The 23,771-nt window shown below is 30.6% G+C and overlaps 2 protein-coding genes across 5 annotated transcripts in view; one reads left to right on the forward strand and one right to left on the reverse strand.

Moving 5' to 3' along the window:
* Positions 1-23,771, forward strand: part of LOC105218490 (optomotor-blind protein) — a 243,750-nt gene that overhangs the window by 63,314 nt on the left and 156,665 nt on the right. The gene's annotated exons all lie outside the window — the stretch shown is intronic.
* The window catches only part of LOC128922326 (uncharacterized), a 323,101-nt gene continuing 317,500 nt past the window's right edge, over positions 18,171-23,771 (reverse strand). The window contains exon 7 of the transcript XR_008471557.1: positions 18,171-18,453. The gene's annotated coding sequence lies outside the window, so the exon portion shown is untranslated. The remainder of the gene's footprint in view (positions 18,454-23,771) is intronic.

Raw genomic sequence — 23,771 nt, forward strand, 5'->3', positions numbered from 1 at the left:
AAATTTTCGACAGCTATTAATAAACAAAAGTATCGGTATGTGCTTGATAAGGCCTTATTTTCTACTTTGAGAATTTTCGAGCTTGTTGAGCTTTCCTTAGTTGTTTTAAATGTTTTTTAAAGTTTTCCAGTTCTAAAGCAAAGTAACCTTTGGACTAAGCCACCAGTTTTGTTGATTTTTGTTAGATTTCGAGATTGGAGTGGTCTTTTCAGATTTGTTAAGTTGTTTTTAAATGATTTTTGAGCTTCTTGAGCTTTCTTTAGCTGTTTTAATTGGATAAGCTTGAGCTCAAGATGGTTTTCAAGGTTTGAAGCAAAGTTGTCTTTGGACTAAGCTTTGTTTTTGTTTTATTTTGTAAGTTTTGTTAATTTTTGTTAGGTATCGAGGTTGGAGTGGTCCTATAGCTGTTTTTAAATGCACTAACTTGAGCTCAAAGCGGTTTTTTAAAATCGGAACCAAAGCTATCTTTGAAATAAGCTATCAGTTTTATAGATTTTTGTTAGGTCGGGTAATTGAAATGGGTTTTGAACCATTTTTCTGATGTAGATAATAAACGAAAGGTTCCTTAGATGCTGAGTGAGGTCTGATTTCGGGTTTACTTCTTTGAATACCTAACTTTACCGTATTTTCAAACTATCTGGGGCCACTTCCTTAGAAAAGTGAGCTACATAAATGTCGGGAAGAATTTTTTGGGTGACCTGTGATTGAGACTAGCTGAAATATTTTTGAATTTGATATTTATTTTCGAAATTGTCGAATAAATTTTACAATTTATCAGTTTTTGTAGTGAACTTCGCACAGCCCCCACTTACATAACCCCCTATACACAATACAATAATTTAATGCATTCCGAATGCCACATAGACACATTTATAATAGAAATTAGCTGACCGCAGTTGATGACAGCGCATAAAAATCGTCAGTGTGCAAACTAACAATCAAATGCTGATGATTATTTTCGCATTAACAAATGAAAAATAACAGTTATCAAATATTAAGTAAACGCGAGTTAAATCGCTGGGCTGGAGAGAGCGGAAAAAAATAAAAATATATTACAACTAAACCGTTAGGTAATGGCGCGCAAACGCCCATTTCATGCAAAATTTATAGTGTGCGCAAAATTAAAATACAATTTGTAAGCAATACCGCTAGTCGCAGATATGCATGAGGCATATAAGGGTTAAGCACCATGTCTCGGGTCGGTCCCAGGACATTAAGACTCTTCAAAAATTTACAAGACGCATAATTTTTCGTTGATTTGCGGGCAATTTGCGTAAATGCTTGCAAAATTGGCGGACAATGAAATGAAATAACGGTAGTTGGATGGAAAGTGTGAGAGAGAGAGCAAGTACAATAGTAAAATAGAACGAAAGCGAGCACCCGAGTTGTCTTGAAACTCTGCAACTTCAAGTGGAAATTCTATTAATGTTAAAATAATTTATAATTAATAGCTGCCACTTGCAACATGCCACATATGTATAACTATAAATATAACGGTATTTGTTGTAATAAAACCTGTGTCACATGCCAATGCAATTATTGTGTAAATACTTAATGACTCCCCAAACGGCATACGGTCAATTGTCGGGTCGAACTGCCAACAAAATGTGGTCAAATCGTATGACACTCGTATACACTTGCAACACTTTGTTGTTTTTGTTGTTATAATTTAGCTGTATATGCTTTTTACTCACTCTATAGTTTACAATTTAACACATTCATAATTTTAACACAATTACAAAACGCCCATTGGTGCTCATATGTGGGTCTCGGCGGTCTCAGCGGTACCCCTGTCATAATTTCCAACCCCGACCATGCATTGCATTCACAAAAACTTTTCGAACTTCTAATGATTGTCTTAAATATATTTAATAACAGCAACAAAATCGTTTTGAAGTAAACAGTTTTGAACAAGTTCCACTTTTGGACTTAAACTGTTGAACTTTTTTTACCACATATGCCCTCTGATCCATGGAAAATTCAACTTTGCTGCCCTCAATTGTCACATTCGTGCGCCCACCTATCAAATACTTAACAATTAATTAGTTAATTGTTGTTTTTCGTTTTCGAAACATTTGTTGTAGTTTCCACGTAAGCTTGTAGTCCTGCGGGAGTTCTGCAGGAACTAGTGTAGAACACTTGAAGTGCAGCCGAAAGTTCTCATTATACTTAGTTAATGGAGTGTAAGGGTTGTTTTTGGGCAGCTGGAGTGTTAAATAAACCCGTTATAAGACTGTGCGGCACCTGTTATTGGTTTTAGAGAACTATCTTCCATAACTCTTCCACTTAACAAGTTCTTTGAGAGCTTCCGATAGCTTTGGTTGTATCTTTAACCCGCTTTTTATCACTCTGAGAACCCAGCTCTTTAGAATTTTAACATCGGTAGGTCTCAAGTCTCTCCAGAAATATTTATGTTTCTTCTTGCAATATAGATATTGTTTTTTCCTCACCTGATCTCTTGTTTCCGTCTGACTTGTGGCTCTCACTGTTTTCTACGAGCTTTCTACTCTCAGCTGAAAAATTATGTCACTTAATTCTTGTAGCGTTCTCTCCAATTAGTCTTCTATACTCTACTCTCCATTTTCATAAATATAAATAAATAACATCTGCTAACAGTCTTTGTCTTCTTCAATTAAACTTTCAGTGTCTGTCTAAGATCTCGGCATCAGCATTATTTTTTCTTAAATCCGAAGATATTTATCTCTCATATAAGTGTTCTATTATCTCCATCTCCATCTAAATCCGTAAATACACTATTTCTGCAAACCGGGCTTTCAGCGCCTCTCTAAGATCTCTATCATCAAAAATTTCGTCTAATCTGAAGACATATCTCTTTCGGTCAAGTTATCAGTCCAAATTTCCAGTGTGACCATCGCTGATTCTTTTCTTCAGATATAAACACTTTCCAAAGGGTTTTCTAGACTCTCTTTACAGCAATAGTTTAGTTTTGCAAGGTCTTAGTTGTTTTCAAAGGTTTCTGAGCTCTTTAGTAACCTAGTAATATTGAGATCCTGGTTCGCAGACAATGCCAAACTTGGGTTCGGGTATTCAGTTTCCTTAAAAACCATTTTTTATATCATCTTTTATTTCCATTCCATGCTTTCCTGATCACGATTAGTGTCACCTTGACCTCATAAGAGTCATTGTAACCCAATCTAACCTAAATTTTTTCAAAATCCTCTTTTGTAGACCTTTAACTTTGGGGTTATTAGTAGAAAAATTTATATATTTTAAAATCTCTAAAGGCTAGTTATTACATTTTCGCTCTTTCTGATTTTTGTGCCGCCTTTTTTTGCACGGAATTATCTGTTTCGAACTTATTTAACCTAAAATTTTGTGATAAAGCTCTAAAAACAATTGATGAGACCCATCTAAGAGAATTTCAGTCAGAGGTCTTCTATTAGTACAGATTGTTTTCTAAAGTGCTTCCTGACAATCTATTCAAGCTAAAATATTTCCATAAAGGAAACTTTTGTTAAAGAATCTTCAAAACAACCCAAAAATCTACACTAAAAAAGTTTGACTATTATGAAATCACCGCGTGTTCGCATTCAATTTATTAAGCATAAAAGAGATAAAAGTGCAAAAATAAATAAAAGAAAAATAAATGAAATAAAAATTCAAAAGTACAACGAAAGCAGCCAAAGTGCCATAAAAGCATGGGGGTATATGGCCATAAAACGAAAAAAATACGAATAACACACACGCATACATACAGTCGTCCACACAAAAGGATGCCCTTTATAAGCACACACGATGATTAGGGGAGTACTTACTGGCCGCAGCGACCAACCGGTTTGGGGAGGGTAAAACATGAAAGGCAACGTCCAAAAGAAGCGGAGCGTCTCTTTGGCGCCAGGCTCCACACATACGTTGGCCATAAAAGTATAAAAAGCGCACACATACACACACACACTTGCGCGTATGTGCGACAGTGCGGTGCTTGCGCAGAAGAATCAAAGATTTCAGCTTTCGATTGTCCAGCGAGCGATGAAGATGATGGTCAGAGAACACCTAAAAAGCAGAAAAAATATACAGAAAGGTACCAATAATAAAATGAGCCAAAACGAGCGATTTAACAACAACTACAACAACCGTCGCTTCAACAACTGCCAAATGTCCAGAACAATGCGGTGTTTTTGGCGCAGCAAACAAAAGGGCGCAGAGCAGCGCTGATAGCTGCCAAAGCAAGCACGATTTAGCACAGCTTACAAAGAAAGCAGCAAATGACCTACAACAATAATAATAACGACAACAACAACAGCAGTGTTGAGTAGAGCGGCGCACAGCGCAAATTTGTTGGGCTTTAAATGTGACAAACCGAACGAAAATTCAAGTAGTTGGTGGTTGGCCGAAGGGATAAATATTGGCAGAAATATATTTTATATATGTATTTGTGTGTCTGTACGGGTACTTTTCACATATCAAACGCAATAATAAGGTTGCGCTCGTTGAGTGTCAGGCGTACAAAATGCGCTGCAACCGCAGGTTTTGAAGTGAAATGAATGAAGAAAATGAAAAAAAATATTAAAATTATTTAAAAAGGTAAAAAGTATATTAAAATAAAAAAAATTGAAATAAAAATTTTATTAAAAAAATAAAAATATGAAAATTAAAATTTAGAAAAAAATTTAATAAAAAAATAAAAATATTAGAAATAAAAATATTAAAAATAAAATTTAAAAAAATTAAACAAAAAAAATTTAATAAAAAATAGAAATATTAAAATTAAAATAAAGAAAAATTAATAAAAAAAATACAAATAAAAATATTAAAATAAAAAATAATAATAATAATATTAAAAAATATATAACAAAAATTAAATAGGCATAAAATATTATATTATATGATTAGTACAATGCAAAAAATTAAATTGAAATTAAAAAATAATAATAAAAGTTAAAATAATTGAAAAATTCTTAAATATTTATAGAAAAAATTAAAAATAACGGTAAATTAAATTAAAAATTAACATGAAATTTAAAAATTAAAGACAAAGTTGAAAAATAAATACTTTAAAATATTTGAAGAAATTTAAAATTTGTACGCAAAATAGGTGTAATAAAAAATTATTTTATTTATTTTTATTTATAAAAATATTAAAAAATAAAAATAAATACAAAAAAAGTGTTTAAAAATAGAGTATATTTAATGAAAAAATACTTTTAATAAATATCGATTTAAAATTTGTAAAAGAATTTGAAAATTTAAAAATAAATATTTATATAAAAAAATTAATTGGTTTGTATTAAATTTGGATTTAACATTTAAATTTCCAATCAAAAATGTTGAAAAATATTAAATAGAATAAATAAAATAAACACGCATATAAATAAATATTTTAAATAAATTAATTAAATTTGTTTTTATAAAATTAAAAATTAATTGAATTTTAAAAACTAAAAAAACAATGAAAAATAAAAAAAAATTAAAAAAATTAAAAAAAAATAATTTACCGTTTTTTTTTATTTTCTGTATGTTTTAATTTTAAATTTTAATTTTTGTGGAATTTTTATTTTGTTTGTTTTTTTTTTATTTTTTTATTCCGAATTTTTTTATGTGTTTTTATTTTTTTTTTTAATTTTTTCTTAATTCATAATTTTATATTTTAATTTTTAATCAAATCCCCTTTCCACTGCAAACGCCTAAGTAAACTCAGCATAAAATCATTAAAAACACATTTTACCACAAAACCAGCAACTCAAGTCCAAAAATATTGATGACAGGAAATGCGCAACAAATCAATATGCGCACGCGGCTAACTGGCGACCGCTTTTATCAGCGCGCTCAAGCGGCAATTGCTTATCTAGTGGCCACTAAAAACAAGCTACGCACACACTCAAACTCGTATGTGACTTAATAAAAATATTTTTGCAATATGAAAGTGAAAAACGATACCAAATACATCGCATAACAACAACAAAAAACACACTTTTAATGCCAACGACTGACTGCCAACTCGCTTTGATCTGTCAGCGCGTATCTAGGAAATGTTTGTCACATTCATTGAACCGCTAATTCATCGATTTTGACATTTCTCGTTTGTGAAGATGCGCGCTCGTAAGTTGAAACAAAAACAACAATGAAGAAGGAATGCATCTTGTGGCAGCCACGCAAGCGCTGTCTGCTTACTTTTGGCGCTTGCTTTTTGTTTTTTGGTTTGACTGCCACATTTGTCGTGCAGAGTTTTTGCGCCGATGCGCACCGGCGTTGTCCGTTTTGTTGGCGCCCTTTGGAGCTTATCGCCGTCAGCAAAAACAATAAGAAGACACCAAAAAAGCTTGCAACATTGCTTGCTTTTGGTTTTTCGGTTTGAATTTGGTGCGCGCGCATTTCGAAATGCCGCTTTTTACGCAGAAAAAAATACAAAAAAAACATTAACAAAAAGGTCATTAAAATGTAAGACAAAAGTTTCGCTTGCCCTTGGCGGCGCCACTGTTTGGCATGCAACGCGTCGTAGCAACTTGTTTTCGGCCAAAAGTATGCTGCCACAGCAAGACAATGTTGTACATTGTGGTAACAACGCGTCAGCACATTATTGGCGTCATAATGATTATTGCTGTCCATCATGTGCTATCACACGCAACAAAAAAGGCGGCAGGAGTTGCTGGCTGGCAGCACAGTGAGCGTGTGGTTCCCATGATTATTGCGAGGCTTGGTAGTGTTTTTTATATGTTTATATCAAAAACTTGAATTGGATATTTTGAATTTTGAAAATTAATTTTTTGAAAAATTAAAATCTTTAGAAAAAATGATTTCAAAAATAATTAAAATAATAAATTTTTATAGAAAATTTTAGTGTATGAAAAAATATAATTTATGTTAAATTTTTTTAATAATGAAAACTGATTTATATAGATAATTTTTGAAAATTTTTAAAAACTGATATCTTGAGAAAATATTAAAAAAAATATTTAAAAAAAAAAATTAAGGAAAAAATGTAATGAAATTTTAATAAAAAAAAGTTTATTTGAAAAATTTTATTTCATTATTTTTTGATATATTTTTATAGAAAACTTTTTTGAAAAAAATATTTAGAAAAAATTCTAAAAAAAATTTTGTTTATATAATTTTCAAAAAAATTATGCAGAAAAAAATGTTTTAAAAAATTATATAAGAAATATTATTAAGCCACAATTTTTTTTTGATATTAAATTGTTTGAAAAAAAATTAATTATTTTGAGTTATATACCATTTTTTTCAACTGTTTAAAAGATGTGAAAATAAAATTCTAATTTTCAAAAAAAAAAATATATTATAAAAAAAACTTGTAAAAAAAATAAAAAAAAATACAAAAATAAAATTATAATTTTCAAAAAAACTTATATAAAAATTTAGAAAAATGAAATTATAATTTTCAAAAAAAATTTATATTAAATATTCCAAAAAATTTAAATATTAAAAAAAATTTTAAAATCTCATACCTACATACATACATTTATATTTCCATCTAAAACCATCAAATTTTTTTAATTTTATGTACGCTAATTGGTCTGAGTTCATTTGAAAGGGTTCACTGCATTTAGAAATGCCTCTTCTGTCTTCCTTTCATACCCAAAATATGTTGTTAGGATTTTTTTATATGCTTCACAGTTGCCTAAACTTTATAGCTTCATTTTAGTGCTGTCTTAATCTTAAAATTTGAATTTTAATACAATAATTTGGTAATATTAATAGCAGCTGTCAAATTCCACTGAGCACAAGATAAAATTGAATGAAATGAAATTAAATTCCAAATAAAAGGTAATAGAGAAATTAAGAGATACAATTTCTGATTATATAAAAAAATAACAAATCTATTACAAAAATAAAATAAAAAAGTACAAAAAAGTAAAAAATGAGAAAAAATATTAAAATTATATAAAAAAATTAATTTAAAAATGAACAAAAAAATTTTAATATATTCAAAATTCAAAAAATAAAATTAAGAAAAAAATAAAAAACATGTTTTCGAAATTAAAATAAAATTAAATTAAATAAAGGAATAAAAATATAAAAATTAATGAAATTTCACAAAATATTTTAAAATATTCAAAATTCCAATAAATACAAACAATTAAATTCAATTAAAAAGATTTCTGAAAGAAATTTGAAATCTAATATTATCAAAATATATAAAAAAAACTTACATTAAAATAATGAAATGAAAATTAAAAAAATGCAAAATATTCAAAATTCCAAAAAAAAAATAAATTCAATAAATAATATCTAAAAAAGTTTAAATATTTTTAATACTTTCAAAATTAAATAAAAAACATTAATTTAAAAAATATTAATTTTCATTTATTTTTCAAATTTCCTAATTTTTTTAATATTTAAAATATATTTTTCTTTTTTTTAAATAATTTTCTTTTATATTTTCTTAAAATTATTCAAAATTTTAAATTTTTTAAAATAAAATTATCACGAAATGTCAAAGAAACCAATATGAACATCGAAAAATTTGATTTTTTAAAAATATACAAAAAATATAAAAAAAAATTTAAAAAAATTGAAAATTAAAAAAATATTATTTTCGAACATAAAAAATTAATTTTTCTCCATATAAATTTTTTTTAAAGGGTTGAAAGAGATGCAATAAAAATTATGCTAAACTAACATAAGATAAATGAAGCAATAAAATTTCTATGAATTCCCAAAAAATTACCATATCGAACAAAAATATCTTACTTTTCATTTAAGCAACCCACTAGCCTTCAATCGATGCCTCACTTCAGCATAAAATTTTCCTGAGAAACACCCCTTCTCAGCTCAATTTAGTCACTTTAATTCAACCAATTAATTTCAGCGTGCACCAAAAGGGTTTCCTTTCTCCACCAATTAAGACGCGGCTCTCACATTAAAGCGCGTAGAAATGCAAATTTTCCACGTTTCAATTAGATAAAACATGCGTTAACCAAATTTTTACAACCAAAAAAATAATATTTATGCGCATTTCAACCACTGGTGAACATAAAAAAATATTTCATTTGCGTCGCAGCAAGTGAGCCAGCGGACATTTAAATTAATTAATTAAAATTAATATGCTATGAAATTTCGGTTGCTGCTGCTGACGAGCGAGCAATAAATCAACGCCTAATTAAGAGCGCAAACAAAAGGCGGGGGAAGACAGGCAACAACAACAATAGAAGAGAGCATGAAAATAACAACAAAAAATGTTAGTTAGCTATCAACAACTCATCAGCACATCAAACGGTGGCAGCGTTAGGCTTTCTAATCTTATCTCGTGCGCTGAGTACCCCCGCTTGGTACCTGCTGTGTCGCAGCGACTCAAGCGGCAACATGCACCTGCGCGCCGCTCGGCATTCATTTTTATTTGCGGCCGTTTGTAAAGTTTTATCATTGCTGAGTTGCTGTTATTGTTGATAGCCGGAAGTTGCGTTTAAACGCTGCTAATTGCCAGCTAAATATGGTGAGAAATTAAATGAGCAAAACGGCAAATAATAATAAAAATAACAATAGCCAACCATAGTTTGGAAATTTTTAATTGAAAAAAAGAAGAAAAAAAACTTAATTTTGTTGTACAAAAATGCCACTTGCTCGTCTACATTTGTATGTATGTATGTGCGCAGTTAGTTGAAGCGGGAAACTGAAATTGTTTGGCGTACCTTAAATGGCTTGGCAAAGCATAAATGCCGACAAACGCCAACGCCAATCGCTTCTATCGCTAATACAAACAGTTATAATACGAACAACAACACGCTATGTTGGCATAGGCATAGTTAGAGTTGGCAACAAAGCGATTTGAGTTGAATAAAATATGTTCAAATTCGAAGAAAATTATAAAATTATGTAAAAATAAGTAAAAAAAAAATATTTAAAAAATTAAAAAAAAATTTCAAAAAAAAATTTCAAAAATAAAATTTATAAAAAAATTAAAATTTATTAAAAAAAAAAAAAAATTCCGAAAAAATTAAAAAAAAAATTAATTGATAAATTTTTTTTTAATTTTAAGTTTTTTGGATTTTTTTAATCCAAAATGTTATATTTTTTTTAATTAATGAAATGAATAATATTTAATTTTCAAATATATTTTATTCCCCCACCAAACCATTTCCCACAACACTATATACAGTGTAACCACTGATCCACGTTCCTCCCTTGTCATCGCTGATATCTCGTTGACGTTGATTTAATGACGTTGTTAACAAAATTGTTGCAACAAATGCCATGCATAAATAAATAAATAAAACGAGGAAAATTTCATAGAAAATTTTCACAAATTAACATCTCCAAAGCCGCTCAGGCGTGCAGCGACTTTGCTCCGCCTAGTTATGCTATATAAAGTACGCATTCGCGCGTTGGTGATAAGTGATGCGCGATAAGCGCGCTTCTGCCGGTCTTTAAGCCGTTGATTTCGTTAGTGTTGCGTTTGTTTTAGCCGCTGCCTGCCTGCCTGCCAACTGAAGCGCAAAGCCATTGAGTGCAGTCATTTTTCACAGGTACGAGAGATATAAGTGGAAATGCGATAAAATAACAATTTTTGGCGGGTTTAGCAGGTGGATGTAATGTTTTGTAGGCAATTGTATTTATTTATATTTTTTTTTAAATTAAATATTTTTGTTGTTCTTGAGTGAGATGTGGGTTTGAAGGGATACTAGCGCAATTTGAAGGTCTAAATGGGCCGTAGGATCATTTTAATTGTATTTCGATTAAGAAAGCTTTCACTCTCCTGCATGAGCTTTAAGAGCTTTCACATTTTTGAGTTTCAGTTTACCTTTTCTGTTCGCTCCAGAACTTCATAAAGAGCACCAATCTCACTGAAGTCGACGCTAATTGCGGAATTATTATATTTTGATGAAAAGAGCTTTCATTTTTCCATAAAAGCTTTAAGAGCTTTCACTTTTTTAGCTTAATATACGCTAATTTGAGCTTTTTAGTTCATTATTTTAAGAAATTCTTTAATTTTAAGGAATTCATAATTATTTTTTGATACAAAATGATTTTATTTGATAAAATATGAGTTTCACAAACCACCTTATAGTACAAGCTTCCAATACTTTCACAGGAAAAATAGGTTCCACAAGATTTTAAAGACTAATGCGTTCTTCTGAGACGGCATATCTTGTTAGAATCTCCTAAATTGTATACTCGAGAGCGGTTATAGTTATAAAATAAATAACTTTCTATAAATATTCGAATTATTTGGAACTTAGCTTTGAGCTTACGTTCCACTGCATGGAATTTCGTAAGCTAGCGAGCTTTCGTATCAAATCAAATCGCTACTCTAGTCAACTCAAAATAAAATTTACACGTTTCTGCAATATACTTTCATATTTTCTTTACCTTTTGGGTACCCCAAACATTCTTCTGAGATCTCCATAATTCAATAATACCTACAGATACCATTCAAACTGCTATCATTCAATGAAATCAATGCTAGTTCAGCTGACGCGCAGTTCGCCTGCTGCTGCTGTCCGCTTAAATTTAGCACACTTCATTGTCTTGCCGGCGCTCTGAGTTCTTAGAAGGTGCGTTAGAAGCAATGAATTGCGGTTAAAAGAACTGAGAAGTAAAAAAATAAAATAAAACCATATGTGCAAACTCAAAAAAGTATCTTTAAATAGCATTCGCATACCCGCGAAGTGACATCGATTAGCAAATGAAGCGCACCGCTTAAATCCGCACAAGTGGCGCGTCTTTAGGCCGCATTGTAGCCTTGCGCAACTGAAGCGCGAATTTGCCACGAGTCAAAGCTGAGCGCAAATAATATAGAAGAAAATAAATTTAAAAATGAACTTGCAAAGCGCGCCGCCGCACTAAAAAAATGGAATAAAGAAACTGTTTCAGCTCATTTGAACATCCGCTGACAGCGCTTATTTTTCATTTCAGTGAATTCGGCGGACGCATTGATTAGTGGATCTGGTAAAACTTGTGCGATTTGTTTATTTTTAGCAGCGATAGCTACCTAGAATGGACGCTAACCACCTAGTGCTTAGTAGAAAAAGGGTTTAGTGTAGCTACGCTGCAGAAAAAGCGCTTTAAAATGTTTATTAAAATTTATAGCTGTGCCAACTAATAGCTAGACTTCTAGCGCGCGCTGTGCTTTATAATAATTTTATGAAAATTTTCCGTAATTTCTACGCATTGTTAGTCGCTTAATGTTTGGAAATTTTTAACATCTAAGGAATTGTCTATACTCTGCAGAAAATAAACTAAGCGCGCGCCTACTGTCCATCAACAGATGCCGCGCGCTGAACCGCGCCGCCGCTTTACAAATCACCATTTATACTAACCGCGTATCATTACTACTGCTCACCGCGCGCTGAACGCACAACCAACGGTCGTGTCATTCACTATTTTGCGCTTAGCCACTTACGCATTTAGATTTGCATTAAAGCACAATAAAGCGCGCCTTTGATGCCTTTGCGACGCTGCTAATTTATTATGATTATTATTATTACTCAGCCACAGCATATATGTATATAAAATAAATATTTACATATAATAGCGCATGCTTTGGTTGGTCGCTTGATTATTGCGCGTGGTCAGCTTTTTTGTTATTCGCAACTCAACCAATCAATCGGTCAAGCGCGCCACTCACCGCCTGGAACGTGTGAGCGCGCCCGAACTACCGCGTCGCGCCGCGCTACCAACACCCACTAGAGCGCGAGTGCGCGCCCACAAGCTGTTTGCGGCTTTGCTATTTAGTTTTATGTTTTTTGCATTTTTTGCTGTTGCTTTCAGCCAACATTTTTTATTGATGGCTCAGCAATTACATTAAATTGGCAGTGATGCGTAGCATATACCGGCTGCTTTAATGAGCGAGCGCGGCGCACACACACAAACTGTAGTGAAGTCAGCCACAAACGCGCCACAAAGCAAAGCGAGTCGGTCTCGCGCTTTTGCCGACTTGTTGGCTGCTGAAAGCGCATTGAAATTGAAATTGTAAATATAAAGCGCTTGCTGTTGTTGTTGTTGTTGCGCAAAAATATGTGTATGTGCGCGCACGCCAAACGTGATCGTAATGAAATGTCGAATTTGCGGGCGCGTCCAAATCAGTGCAACCGCCTTGATGGACATGGCGCAGCACGGCGAATGTGATTATGTTTATGTATGGGTGTGTGCGTGTGTGTGTGTGTGTTTGAAATACACGAAATGTGTTAAACAAATACAAACTGGCGCATATTTATAGAAAAATGGCTGCTAGACGTTCAGCCGCCTAAGTAATGACGGGCGAAGCATGAAAAAACTGCAAAAAGTAAAAAAATCGAAAAGCAACAACAAAAAATGTTTAAAAAAAAAAACGAAAATTAACAAAAAAAAACAACAACAAAAACTATTTAAAAAATATCAAAAAAAAATCCGCATTGAATTAAAGCGCGCGTTATATTAAAGCTTTAAATGAACTCATTGCGGCGCTGTTACTGTTGTGTTAGCAATTTCAACGTCTCAACCCTTTTGGCCACATTGGCAATGCGCGTTATTTTGAAATTTTAATTAACTTGCTTTTATTTCGATTTAATTTTGCTTAATGGCGATAAATATTTTTGTTGTTGTTGTTTTTTTCTACATTTTTTAACTATATATACATACATATGTATGTATGTCAAAATTGGTATGCAATTCAGGCTTAAGACGAAAAATAAACATATCTTGCATTTTTTTCTTTGTTTCCCATAATAAAAATTTCAAAAATATATTAATTTTTAAAAACAGTTTTATACAGTTTCTGGGCTTTGGCAAAAAAATAAGCAATTTTAGATATTAATAAAATATATTTTTTTTAACTGTAGGTTTAGTACAAAATATAATTATTTTTTTTTTTAATTTTTTTATAATATTTTTCAAAAACTTTCAACTTTTTTAATATTTTTCAAAATTTTATTTTAATATTTTCCAGAATTTTCAATTTTTTTATTTAAATTTTTTTTTTAATATTTTAAATATTTTTTTAAAATTTAAAAAATTTTCAAAAAACGATTTAAATATTTTTCACAGATTTTCAAATCTAAATAGCTTTCAAAAAATATCATATTTTCTTAAATATTTTTCAAAAACTTCCGACGATTCTCAAAATTTTATTTTAAATATTTTTTAATAATTTTTTTTAATTTTAGATTTTTTTTGTAATTTTTCAATCCAATATTGAATTATTTTTCCAATATTTTTTATCAATTCTCTTTTTTTTTCTCTCAATAAACACACCTCACCCAAAGTGTGACCCAATTCATGTTGTATTGCTACTGTTACAAAGAAATCACAATTTTTATGACTACTTCTCAAAAACACTTACAATTGAAAATTTTTGTGCAACACACACAACGCAAAGCAATTACAGTTTTTCCAGTGAATTTCAGGCAAACAAGCCTGAGTGAGACTGCCAACCGACACACATACACAGAAACATGCAACTACATTCAGTTGCTTTAGTTATGTTTAATATGCATCCTGTAGCATGCCACATTTATGGGCATTTCTTTTGCGCCAGCTAATTTGACGTTGTTGTTATTGTTGTTTGGGGTTTTTCGACGCTTTAATTTAATAAACCATAAAATTGACGCGACAAATGTGTGCGACGTGCGCTGGGTGAGTGGTAAGTGTTGATTTGATGGTATGTGTTTGATTGCTTATGCGGCATACAAACGTGATTTCTAGCCACTAACTGCTCGCTTTTAAGCGCAAGTGATCTTTTTGGAATTAATTATGATTTTGGGATTTGGATTTGGGTTATTTACAATTTTTTATATTCAATTTTTTTTTTTGAAAATTACAGACGCGTAATTTCTAGGAAATTCGCTCAAATGTAGCTGACAATACTTTAATAGCTTTGAATATTGAATAATAATTCGTCAGCTGTAATAGGCTTCTATTGAAAGTAATTTCTTCCTAACTTTGTATGGAAAGATAGAAGAAAAATGAATTTGAACGAACTGATTTTCGAATTATGGAGCGAATAAGAAACAAATTTTCATTTGATGTTTAAGTTGGATATTTAAAAAAAAATTAGAAAAAGTTAAAAAAAAAGAATTGTAAACTTTTTTGAAAAATTCCAAAAAAAAATATAATTTTAGAAAAATCTTTAAATATAGAAAAAACTGAGGAAAAAATGAGTTTAGAAGTTATTTACAAGAATCATTTTAATTTTTTTCCACTTAAAAAAATAAAAAAAAAATTGAAATTTTACAAAATCATAAACAAAAAAAATTTAAAGTTATAAGTTTTATATTTAAAAAAAAAATATATAAAAAGTAAAAAAAATAACATTGGACAATTTTTAGAAAAATTCCAAAAATATAAGATTTTAGAAGAAGATTTCAAAATCAAAAAAAAAAGAATATTATAAAAAAAATTGAATTTAATAAAATAAAATAATTGAAATTTTAGAAATCATCAACAAAAAAAACTTTTTCTTTCAAATTTTAACAAAAATAAAAATAATACTCAATTATAAACATTTTAATTGAAAATATTTTCTTTTTAATTTTACAAAAACAAAAAAAAATTAAATTAAAATTGGATTGAAGTGCTAAGACAAAATAATAATAATTACTAAAATAAAATAATTAAAAATTGTATAATAATTAATAAATAAATGAATAAAAAAATTAATATATAAAAATAAAATAAAAAAAAACTATTTTCAAAAATTTTTTACTTTCGAAAATAAAACAAAATTAGTTTCGAAAAAAATATACTATAGTGAAAATCATTCCTAAAAGTTTAAATTTATAGAACAAAATATTTCGAAAATTTAAAAATTATAACTATTCAATTTTAGTTTCGAAAATAAAAACAGTATTGAAAAAATATTAAAAATAAAATTAAAACAAAATTAGAAAACGAAAATTTTATTATTTTGGATAAAAAAGTAAACTAAAATAATATGGATAAATATTAAAAAAAAATTAATTTGAAGCAAAAAAAAAAAAACAAAAACAAACAATTTTTCAAAATTTTTATTAAAAAATAAATAAAAAAATTAAAAAAAATATCCAAAATTACATTATTATTATTTTTTTAATTTCGAAAATTAAAATAATATTTTTATTATTTTTACATATACCTAAAATTTACTAGATATGCCAGAAAATATTTTTTTTCAGAATTTTCGCAGAAAGGCGAAAGTAAATATTACAAAATAAAATTATAAAAGTAAAATTACAAAAACAAAATTTATAAAATTCGACAAAATAATTAGACAAAATCACGAATTTTTCTTTCAAAAAAATTTAGAAAGCAGAAATTAAAAAAAAAAAAACATAAAATTATTCGCACTGAAATCGAAACACAACTGTCAGTGAGCCAGTCAGCTCATCGCGTGTAGCTTAAAAGCGAGATTTGTTGTGAATGAGTTTTGAATAAATCATATGCCACAGCCTTGTTTCATGTTTTTTTATTATTTTATATAAAATATATTGGTGTTGTTGTTGTAAAAATTTTTCACTGCAAACATTTACAGCGTTGGATGTTCCCATTTTTGTAAGAGCCAAGCTGTGGGTGTTGTTTTTGTATGCATGAATTGTTGTTGTTATTACTTATGTTGTTGTTGTGTCTGTTGCTGTTTCAACTTCAACGCGCGTCGGCAATGACAAACGCTAGTGAGTTTTGTGTTTGATTTCTATGTATTTTCTTAATCTCACATACACAAGCATTCGAATACAAACACATACGTATATATACTCATATTTTTATTGTACACCGTGCGCTATACGCTATGGAAAGTGTTGTTGTTAGTTATTAAATTATACAATTAAATATTCATAAAACGTTTTGAGTTAACAAAAAGTGAGTTGAAACATTTTTAATACATATATAGGAGTAAATATGTATATATGAGTCGATTAATGTACATATGTATTGGCAGAGAGTTATCATATATGTATGATGAGCGGAATCAGCCAGCCATTGAAGTTATTTTTGCTTGTGAACACACATTCCAGTAGCCATATAGCAACAACAACATTTATATATATGGATATACAGAAGTAGTCATATTTGTATTGTGCCATTGTCTGCTTTTGTTGCCTGATGAGACATCATAAACTTGTCACTTTGCCTTTGTTGGCGTGTAAATATTGTGAAAATTATAAAAAAAAACAAAAACAATAAAACAGAAAAAGCAACAAAAGCACTAACAACAACACACACTCGCACTCATATATAAAGCAGGTGGCAAGGCTGGTCAGCCAACGGTAAGCGTTATGGCGTGTTCACCACGTCTGCTTTGTCGACAGCGCGCACTGCGTGGTTTTTAATGCGATTTTAAGAAATGCGAAACTCTTGTAATTTTATTAATTTAAAGTATAAATGGGCGTGACTGTATGGTAATGTGCACAAATGGTTTTCAATGTTATGACGGAAAATGGTAATTTTCAAACTACTGTTTGGTGTTATAAGCATAGAAATAAATAAAAAGAAATACAGCAAAAATCGATTAAAGGTAAGCGCAAATTTCTGCCTTTATACTTTTCATGAATGAAATGCTTTTTATTGTCAATTTTACTTCATTTTAGCGTTGAAAATATGAAAATTTAGTAGTCAATTGTATGGGCGCTACATGTTAGAGTCAATTAATCTTTATGATTTTCAGAACATGATTTCTGTATGTAGAAAGTAAATAATATGCAGAATTTCATGGTATTAGCTACTTAATTGTAGTAGTTATAAAGAAAATTCTGATTTTTGAGCAAGCATTTGTATGGGCGCTATATATTAGAGTCAACTGATCTTTGCGGGTTTCTCTGTTTATTTTCTACTTGCAAAAAGTAAAGGTCATGTAAATTTTCGTGAGATTAGCTGCATTATTTTAAGAGTTACAACGAAAAACCTCGTTTTTGAACAAATGTTTGTATGAGCGCTATACTTTATATTCAACCAATTTTTGCAAATTTCTCTGTCAATTGTTTACTTCAAATAACTAAGCAGTAAGCAAAATATGGAGCACTTAGCTGCTTTATTGTGGAAGTTATAACGAAAATTCCAATTTTTGAACTAGCATTTGTATGGGCGCTATATGTATATAGTAAACTAATACCAACAATTTTTATTGTACACTTTCTATATACCATAATTAGTAAATGCACAAATTTATGTGCCCCTAACAGTTAAATTATAGCAGTTATAGCTCTAAAACTCACTTTCGAACAATAATTTGTATGACCGCTATATATTTTAGGCAAGCGATCACTTCCATTTCAACATATATTTAAAACTTTGCCAAAAATATGCGACAAAATCGAATTTCAGCGCGATAGCTCTTAAACTAATAAAAATATTGGTACTCAAATATATGAAAAAATTATGGTATGTAAATTAAAATTTCGTGTTATAAATACTGACATCTTATACGCGTAGAAATCTATAAATAACTTACCTTTAACACACTTCAATACCGTGTGAATTACAACAAATTGCTTCGCTACTGGATGCCACTTGCCCAAGCGTCACTACTTTATTATTCATTTCTCTTTCATTTGCAATTTCCTTGAACTTCGCTGCTGGTGCGGTGCGCTACAATAGTCAATAGAAATAGAAATTACAATAAATAAATTCCAACAAGGCATAAATTAAATTCTAAAATAAAAAAAAAAAGTTTACTATAATTTCTACATGCTAACGACTAAGCAATTTCAAATAGCCTAGCGCCGTCATTACACTGAAGTGCTCATGTTGCACGCACCTACCATATAATGGGGCAATATTCGATTGCACTTGGATGTGCGCCAAAATATTTGCAAATTTCCCAAACGCATATAAACACCTTCTGAGTTAAGTAAAAAAACAACAACAACAATGATGGTAGCAACAACAACAATAAATAATAATATGCCACACATAAAAATTACCATATAAATTACTTTTCAATAAACACCCACCTAATGGCGGGCGTCAACGGTTAGCAGTTGAGTTGAATGTATGTGTGTATGAGTGCGTGTGTGCCTCTAGACAAGTGGTAAGTGCGCACAAGTGCTATTTAAAAGTTTGCGCTTAGCAGCACTAAACTACAATTTGTGTGCGTTTGTGTATTTATACTTGCCACATATGGTTGCAAGCATGTTTGTATATATGTATGTGTTGTTGGGCGCGCTTCTGTCCAACAACGTGTGAAAATTTGCACGTTCGAATGCCTGATAACGCGTTCGCACCCATTCGTTGCAAGTTGCAAATGCAAAGCCTTGTTGTTGCTATATGGCATGAGCACGCACTGCACTTACAGACATATATACATATGAATACAAGCAAACAAATCATCATTGGCACACAAGTAACCATCAGTCAAATCATTGGCATAGCCAAAGTTTATGCAAATTTGTAGTGTTGCAACAACGCAACGCCGCGCTGCAGGGCAATTGAGTAGGTGCGCGCATTGCCAATATATACAGACAAACAAACCAAAGTATATCATAAGCCAGCGCGCACATCGATATTTGACACGGTCATTTGCATGCAGAAAGCACCACCGTGTTGCAAGTATGTGTGTCTCTGTGCTGTTGTGACCGAAAAACCAAATGTTGCCAGCATTAAACGCAGTCGGCGCAAAAAAATATACGCACATACATACACAAATAAATTGAAATCAATTTTCAGCTTTGTGTAAGACAGTGAGCACCGCAATGAAATTGAAATGACTGTGCGCGCACTTGCTTTGATCTCGATATAGATACTCCACCGCTGTGTTGCCGCTAGTTAGTGCCACTATCAATACGAGCCACTGCAGTTGACGTTGAGGCGTGTAATACGCGCCAGTGGCAATTTATCAAAGCGCCTTTGTGAATAGAAAAAATAATGTTTTGGTAGTTTTGAGATTTTTCGGGATCGCGTGAGGTTATTGAGGCAACTAAAGACTAGAAACTGCAGAAAATAATACTATTTCAAAGGTTTTGGGAGAAATCTATTAATTTGTGAGCTATTTGTCGAGAGTTTTTTCTTGGAAAAATATTTTACATAGGTTGTACCTTGGAATAATAAGGGGTAATGGCTAGAAACTGCAAAAAATAATACTATTTCAAAGGTTTTTAGTGAGATCTAATACTTTGAGAGCTTTTGGTCGAGGGTTTTCACTTGGAAAAATATTTCACATAGGTTGTACCCTGGAATAATAAGGTCACTGGGTAGAAATTGCAAAAAATAATACTATTTCAAAGGTTTTTAGTGAGATCTAATACTTTGAGAGCTTTTGGTCGAGGGTTTTCACTTGGAAAAATATTTCACATAGGTTGTACCCTGGAATAATAAGGGGTAATGGCTAGAAACTGCAAAAAATAATACTATTTCAAAGGTTTTGAGAGAAATCTATTAATTTGTGAGCTATTTGTCGAAGGTTTTTACTTGGAAAAATATTTCAAATAGGTTGTACCTTGGAATAATAAGGGGTAATGGCTAGAAACTGCAAAAAATAATACTATTTCAAAGGTTTTGAGAGAAATCTATTAATTTGTGAGCTATTTTTCGAAAGTTTTTACTTGGAAAAATGTTTCACATAGGTTGTAACCTAGTATGGGAGAAATAGTTAGAATATGGTACGTGACAGTATTATAGAATGTGATTTAGGGATCCCGAAGGCTGAAACGGATATTAAACGATCCCAACTAAAATCAGAAGTTGTTACAGAACATATCTATATTTACAAAACCACCTTGAGAATCCAAACAGCAAGCAGTAAAGTTTCAAAATACTGCAAAAATTATTACCATTCAACAACACACGGGCTCAACAACACCAACACACCATACGCTGACCACCAACTAAGTCGTTTGCGCTACTTAGACTATATGTAGCAGCGAGAAGAAAGCAAATATAACGAAACGGCATATAAGAGGAATGGATAACAGCGTGTAGCCGCACTTAGAAAACCAACTAAAACAACTAGTGAGAAAAGAATTCTAGTAAAACAAGCACAACGGCGGCAGCAGCAATAATCCCATTGAAGTTAACAACCGACAAACGCCGCCAAAAAACGGGACAGACAGCAATACATCAAGGCGACAGGGAAGCCAATATACAGACATATTAAATGTGGTACAAGTTATTTAAGACTGGGTGGAGTCTTATTGAGGAGCTATGTGTTCGAGGCGGGTGTTGAGTTGGATGGGGTTGTGTTTATGGTATATATTTTCTAGGAGTTTTAGCGAAATTATTGCTGAATAATTTTGCTGATTTTAATTTGTTACAATTTTGGTTCCTCTAACATTCTTATACCTGTCTTCAATGTCTTTAATGCTGTCAACAAAAGCGCATAACCTCAAACCCTGTCTTTGTGTTTGCTAAGGTATCATGTCACCAAGTGTTGATGTACTTAACACCAGCATTTTGATGGCGTCGTGGCACCTGCTGGATTTCTTTAAGAGTACGCTGTGAAAATTTATATTTTTTAATTGAGAATTTGAAAAAATTTTGAAAGGAAAATTTTCGAAATTTTTTCGCAATGAAAAAATTTAAGAATTTTATTGCACAATAATATATAAAAAAAAAATTAGAAAAAATTTTGAAACAAATTTTATTTTCAAGGCTTTTCCAAACTTTTTTAAAATTTCAAATATATTTTTTTCTAAAATTTTAAAAAATAATTCAGAAAAAAAATTACAAAATCTTTTTCAAAAATTTTCAAAACTTTTTTCAAATTCTCCAACAAAAAAATTAATTTCAAAAATTATTTTTGGAGTTTATAAAATCAAAAGTTAAAAAATAATTCAGAAAAAAATTACAAAAACTTTTTCAAAAATTTTGAAATCTTTTTTTCAAAATTTTCAAAAACAAATATTTAATTTTATTTGAAGTTTATAAAAATAAGTTTTAAAATTAACAAAAAAATATATATTTTTTAGTAAAAATATATTTTTTAAAATTTTCACATAAATTTTTCACAGTGTACGACCACTCACTCTCGTTTCACATGTGTGCAAAAATGCAAAAAAACTACAAAGCTCTTTTAGCTCTAGTACTCGGCAATGTGTAATTCATTCACACCTTTTCTTTGCGTACAATTTACTTGCAACACATACAACAAACAATGGACTTACTAAATGACTGACTGCTGGCTGACTAACTGACTGACACTTGCTACTAACAAGCAATGCTAACAATAACAACAACAATTAGCTTGTCATAACAAGAAGAAGAAATGTTGCAGAAAATGCAAAAAAAAAAAATGAAACAACAACAAAGCGAAACAATGCGAATTACATTGTCTGGTAGTAGTTAAGGAGGAGAGGGGAGGGTGCCATAAAAATATATATGAACATACGGCTACATGTGCCTCAATAGTTGGCAGCGTTTGTGGAATTTCCACAATATAAATGTAAATTTTTTTCATACAACGTTTGAAGTGGTTTTAAGTCGTTTGGGGTGTGGTTAACGGTAGGTTTAAGAGATAAAATGTTATGGTGAGGGTATGAAAAGGGACGCAAAGGGTTAAGAAGGTTAGTTGTGGATATATTATTTTAATTAATAATGAAAGAACCATAAAAACAAGTTTTAAAATTAGGTAAAATTGAAGATGGCTTGAAAAAATGTTTGAGAAGGAGTTGAGAAAGTGTTGAGATCGCTTTGAACATGTATTGAGAATCCTTAGAATGAAGCTAAAAGAAGTTGCGACGAAACCAAAATTGAAATAAATGATTTCGGGAAAATTTGTGTAAATTACCAGAGGTTAGTGTATTGAGACAAGCTTGAGAAAGTGTTGAGAAAACTTTAAATGTTGCAACAAAGCAAAAAATAAAAAAAATGATATCAATAAAATTTGTGAAAATAGCCAGAGGTTAGTGGGTTGAAAAAGACTTGAGAAACTGTTGAGAAACCTTTAAATGAAGCTAAAGAGTGTTGCAACAAAACGAAAAATTAACTAAATGATTTCGAGAAAATTTTGTAAAATATCCAGAGGTTAGTGGGTTGAAAAAGGCTTGAGAAAGTGTTGAGAATAATTAAAGAAGGTATTAAGAAAACTTTGAGAACCTACTGGGACCACTAAAAATATATTTGACTACTTAAAGTTGAAAAAAAGTTCGATAAGCTGTGAGAAAGCATTGAGAATCTGTTGAGAAACCACAAATTTCAATCACAAATCATTCATAATATTATGCTCGCAAGGGTTAAGTCAAAATACACACTCAGCTACACTAACACACGCTTACATAATAAAAATGCATGTAAATTCAACTATTTAGAGTGCTGTTGCCTTGAGCTTGAAACTCATAACGTGCGCTTCGTTAGCGAAAATTCACATGCCAATATATACAAGTTGGTATAGCGCTCTTGTACGTATTTAGCGCAGTATGAATATGTTTGTAACAATGCAAAAATGCATATAGGTTTGTTTGCAAGCTACGGTAGCCGCCTGCCACCACATATGTGGCTTAATGAAGCCGTTCGAGTGTTTTTCCTGCTTATACTCAAGCACCATGGCACACATAGCCTTGCATATATGTATGTAATATATATATATTTCTGTTGGCATGAGTGCGCACATTTCGGTGGTTTGTTGTTTTGTATTGTTGGCCTTGTTGTTATTATTTTCATTCATTGCATGCGGTGCGCTGCTTTATCGACTGCGTTTACTTGGAGGGTTGAAGAATTGGTGTAAGTTGGCATAAAAATGTTTATAAAAATATAAATTATTTAAAAAAAATTTATTTATAATTTTTTTCGCTTCTTTTAGCATAAAAAAAATTTCAGAAAAATTTAAAATAAATTTTTTTAGAAATATTTATGTTTTTTTTTCGAGAAAAATTTTATTTTTTAAATTTAAAAAGATACTTGAAATAAAGTCGTTTGGGATTATAATAGAAAAAAAATTTTCGATAAATTTTTCTAATAAAAATTTAGTTTTTTAC

This window comes from Zeugodacus cucurbitae, chromosome 5 (assembly GCF_028554725.1).
Source record: "Zeugodacus cucurbitae isolate PBARC_wt_2022May chromosome 5, idZeuCucr1.2, whole genome shotgun sequence".
Classification (NCBI taxonomy): domain Eukaryota; kingdom Metazoa; phylum Arthropoda; class Insecta; order Diptera; family Tephritidae; genus Zeugodacus; species Zeugodacus cucurbitae.